Raw genomic sequence first — 5,507 nt, forward strand, 5'->3', positions numbered from 1 at the left:
TTTTGGGGTCACTATCACTGGCTTGTGAATCTAGAGAGACTAAGACTGGGGTAGATGAACTATCCAGTGAGCAGTTAGCTCTGCGGATGGAAGAAATTCACCTCATCCAGAGCAGACACGTCACAAAAGGTGACCTAGACCCCAGAGACACATGACACATGAGAAAGGGTAGCTCTGTGTAGTGTGACCCTTGCCACTCCTGGCTCCATACCTGGACATGGATGCCGGATGATGAAAATGGTTGGCATTTACTGAACTTAATAATGTTCAATGAACAATGTGTTGTACATTGTTCTAAGCACTTTAACATGCTCCTCTGATCTCATTTAATCCTCACAACAGTATGATTATTAATATTTTACAGACTAGGAAACTGAACCACAAAGAGGTTCATCAGCCAGCTCAAGGTTAAGTAGCTGCTATTCTAACCCATGGTGCTTCCTGGGTGGCTCAGTGGTAAAGAACCTGCCTGTGATGCAGAAGATGCAGGAGATGCCATGGGTTCGATCCTTGGGTCGGGTAGATCCCCTGGAGGAGGGCATGGCAACCCACTCCAGTATTCTTGCCTTGGAGAATCCCATGGACAGAGGAGCCTGGCAGGCTACAGTCCATAGGGTCGCACAGAGTCAGACACGACTAAAGCAGCTGAGCACGCAGACACACATTCTAACCCAGGACTGCTAGCCTGGGGGTCTGCCCTGAGCCATCGTACTTCTGAGTGCGACAAGCACCATGAGAGGACTAAGCTGGTAACTATGTTTCTGGCTTTTGTGAGGGCTGCCCGCCCCACCTTCCTTATATGCCTGCATCCCTTGTCAGTCACAGGGGCTTGCCCTGGCTTCTATAGCATTCTGTGTCCCTTCTACAGAGAATAAAGCTTTCTCAGGCAGTGATGCCAAATGTTGACTTTATGACACTGGATATGGGTTGTGTTTCCCTCTTAAAAGGGTCACAGAGGGAAAGAACACTATAGAAAATGGATATTCCCAAACTACAGAAAGTGCTGGAAAATGGCCACATTGCTCTGTGCTGGTAAGTCCATTAGATTTGTCAAGTGTCAGAGTTTGGGAAGAACTGACAGCTTGTCTGGTCAAAGTCCTTCATGTTATAGGTAAGGAAGCCAAAGCTGAGAGAGTGGGATTAGACTCACGGGGACTGAGGGTTAGAGGGTTCTTCAAAGGTTGGGAAAGTGACCGAAATGACAGAGTTGGCCTAGTTTATAATTCCTCTTTGAATCAACCCTCCAAGGGAATCAGAAGGAGGGATTCACCCACAACAGAGCCACTTCTTCCTGTGTGCTGCCCCAACCCCTGGCATAACGGGGATTCCATGCAGTGTGGGCTTCAAATGCAGCGAGACATCATGCCACTGCCACATTCAGTTGGCCATGGGCCACAGCTAAATTGTAATGTCTCTGTTACCTGTCTTAACACCAGACCTGCTTACAAAATGGATCTCATAGTGACAGTCACAAACAACTTTGGGGAAAACCACCCCTGTTGAAAAAAACAGGTGATCAAAGAGTTTAGAGTGATGATTGTGATCCAAGGATCCCTCTCAAAGCTTATCATAATGAGAGCTCAAGAGAACTAGCTTACTTTTCCGTATTGAATGTGCAGACATTATTGAAATATTTTTCAGGCCAAAAGGCTTGTAAAGTATTATTTTAAAATGAATTTTATGGCCATATAAAATTTCACTGATCCTAACTGGGAGTCAATGTGGAAAAACAGAAAGGACCTGAGGCTTTGTCTTTGGTTAAGCCGCCCAGGAATTGGCCAGAGGGAATGGTATCTTAATAGCTGTTTTCAAAGAAATAGTAGATCTTCTTCCATTCCCCAGTGTTAACCCACAATGTACTTTCCAGTTTCTTCCTCGTAAACTCAAAAAAGAAAAAAAAAAGTACCAGAGTTTAAAAATAAAAGGCACAGAATTGGAGATTTGGCCTAATTTGCCTGCTACTGAATCTTACGTCTGGTAAAACCTTCTGAAGTGTCTTGTCTCCCAGGTGCGACTACAGCCGCACTGGAACAGATCTTTCAAAGACCCACGTCATGCTTTGGGGTATAGTCTAGTACTACCCACTGACTTTCCCACGTGGTAAAGTTGGCCACACACCATCTTATAAATAACCAAATGAACTCCCCTTCATTTTATAGGGTAGCTAAAGCCTGATTACCTTTCACAATCAGCCAACTTCTTAATTCATCCCAGGTTGCAGTTGGGCTTCAGAAGCATGGAGGAGCTTTGGTTCAGGAGGGAAGGCAGAGGGTGGGAGAGGGAGGGATAGGGCACATGTGGACGTGTACATGGCACACAGAGTCACTTTTGAAGATTTCTTATAGGTATTCAGTACTTCTAAGATGGGGGGAAAAAAAAAACCCGGCCTTTGTAGTGTTAGGGGATGACATTTCATTGCAAAAATAAATGATTTGGTCATTACCATTTCATGGTTGCTGGCAACCACTCTCCTCTGCTTTCTAACAATTTCCATTTTAGGCACTGACAGGCCCTTCAAAGTGATTCAGCCAAATATCCACCCAAAGTTGCGTATTTGGCAGTTTCATACTTGAGAAATCTGGGGCCTCTGGGCAAAAATGTCAGAAAGGGCTCCCTCCTTCTTTGTCAGTTGCAAAACAAACAGATCACCATACACAGTCACCGGGGCTCCTTGGGCAGCCATGCCGGAGGGAAGGGAAGGAGTGGAAGTTGTTGGCAGGGGCTGCCTCCTTGGCTCCGGCTGTTGCTCTCACTCCCCATTGCTGCTTGCGCTTTTCCTGAAGGCCAGAGCTGCCTCAATCCATCGTTAACCCTAACCAAGGTGAGGCTCAGTGCTTTGGCAAGCAGCCATTTCCCGCCCATGGCAAGCAATGAGCAGAGATGGAAATCACTGGGACGTGATTCTCTGAGGTCGGGGAGACTAGGAATCCTTTGGAAGCTCACCATATCGAATTGGCTGAACCTCCAAGCAGCCTGTCACTATGGATCCTCACTGGGTAACTTCCAGGTTGGTCTCTGGAACTCACTTGGGTCCTGGAGCCACCGTAAGGCCTAGAGCACTTTGGTTTGTCCAGAGAGGGAGCAGCTCCCAGGTAGCCTCCTGCCTGCTCAGCAACTCTACGGGTCTGATTGCACAAAATCCTTTCACACGTTTCCCTCAGCCTTAAAGGCTCTCTGCCTGGCTTTTTAAGCCACTCAGGACTCGTTCTAAACGCTAGGCTACCTTGGCAAGACCATCCTGACTCCTCAGGCTGGGCCCCATTTGAATGTTCTCTTTCCGAGGATCTATTTTTTTTACCTGCTCACAGCACTTATGACTGTTTATAACTATGGATTTATTTGTGTGTTTGCTTGCTTAATGCTTATCTATCCTCTGACACAGTAAGCTCCATGAAGGCAGGGGCCACCTTCATTTTGTTCAATGCTGTACTTCCCAAATGCCTCCCACAGTGCCTGGCACATAGTAGATGCTCAATAAATACTTGTTGCGTGAATGAAAAGAACGCTGGGATTCTGCTCACTAGTCCATTCGGTGGAAATTTAAAAAAACACACCTACTGTCTTCATGCACAGGTCTCTTGCTAAAATTTCTTACATTTGACCACTTGTCTCTCTGGGGAGAGACAGCTAGCTATCTCTCAGCTACCTCCTTTCCCTGTCCGCTTCCTCCATTTTTGTTGACTGATTGATGCCCACGATCAGGTAGTTTTTTGGTCAGAGGCTGGGGATTTGCAGGTGGAACTGACTCTAATAGCAGTGTAACAAAATGTCACCTGGGGACCAGACTATGATGCTTAATAATAATACTTGAGTTTACCCTCCCTTCCCTTTGGGTGTTACTTTTAAGAAGTCTGAAAACAATGGCCAATGTTCTCGAAGCTACAAATAAAGTCAAATTCCTATGATGTCTGAAGACTTCCCTCATTTCAGTTTGCCAGCCTTCCTTCTGGGAGCCAATGTATCCTTTATTAAATAATGGCCACAGCTGTCCTGTTGTTACACACTCCAGCTAAGTTCCTCCTCCTTTGAAATTAAGTAATGAAGAGAGATGAGTTACCAGTTTTCCAACATTTGAAAATGATTCCCAAAGGGTTTCCAGGCCTTCAGTTCCCTTTCTACCTGTCACTAGATGTGACAATATGGGTGTTCATTTGTTTTAGAAAGGAATGGAAGGCCCTGTGCTTTTTGATTATATGATTGAATGGTGACCAATCCACTTATTTCTGCTGTAATATACCATTCCCTAATGGTACCAAGAAAGGTTTTCCCTTATCCCTAGTTTAAAATATTAATCATCTCAACGCTGGAAGTCTTTTCAAAAAAGTCTATCACAATTTCAAATGTGTTTCTTTTAGCCTGGAAATTCTATTGCTTGGAATTGATCCCACATATATGCCAGGATCGGAGAAGGCAATGGCACCCCACTCCAGTACTCTTGCCTGGAAAATCCCATGGATGGAGGAGCCTGGTAGGCTGCAGTCCATGGGGTCGCTAAGAGTCGGACATGATTGAGTGACTTCACTTTCACTTCTCACTTTCATGCATTGGAGAAGGAAATGGCAACCCACTCCAGTGTTCTTGCCTGGAGAATCCCAGGGATGGGGGAGCCTGGTGGGCTGCTGTCTATGGAGTCGCACAGAGTCGGACACGACTGAAGCGACTTAGCAGCAGCAGCAGCAGCAGCATATACCAGGATGCAAAGATGTATGCACATCCAGAGTGTTCACTGAAACTGTTTGTAATAGTGGTGCTCCAATAGAATGGAACCCTGAGCAGTCACCAAAAGGGTAAGACAGATCTACATGTATGGTCACGGAGAGATCTCCAGGATGTCCTAAAGGAAACCAGCAAAGTTCAGTGCAGTAGGATCCATATGTCTGTCTTTAGAGTCTGTCAGTCCCTCCTCCCAGTTATTTCACCAAGTCTTTGCTTTTCATCTCCTCTTACTGGTTTAGGCTCCTAATTGGATCCCTAATCCCAGGGTTTCTCTTTCCAGTTCATCTTTCCCACCAACTGGAATGAGTGTTCTAGAACATCACTTTTGTCAGCTCTCTACTGCCAGAGGGAGAGTCCCAAGAAACCAAACCCTTATGATGTCAGAGGCAGGATGGTGGAGTGTTTCCACGCTCTGGAATGAAGGGAGACCTGGATTTGAGGGTAGGTTTCACTGCTGACTAGCTGTGTGACTTAGAGTAAATGAATCAACCTCTCTGAGCCTCAGTTTTCTCATCTGAAAAGTAGTGACAGGGTAGTTGTGAGGATGAAATGAGAAAATCATGTGAAGAGCTCAGCATGGTGCCTGGCACATAGTAAGCACTCAATAGATGGTACCTGTTATTATTGTTACACCAAAAATTGGGTTATTTGAAGTTCTCTGAGAAATGCTTTGTAACTGTGTAACACCTTTCAGGTGGAGAAGGTTTGTGCATTTCCTTCATGTTTACTGGGCATCTAGTACTCAAGGAGCCTGGTGGGCTACAGTCCATGGGGTCACAAGGAGTTGGACA

Source organism: Bos javanicus, chromosome X (genome assembly GCF_032452875.1).
Source record: "Bos javanicus breed banteng chromosome X, ARS-OSU_banteng_1.0, whole genome shotgun sequence".
NCBI classification, from domain to species: Eukaryota; Metazoa; Chordata; class Mammalia; order Artiodactyla; family Bovidae; genus Bos; species Bos javanicus.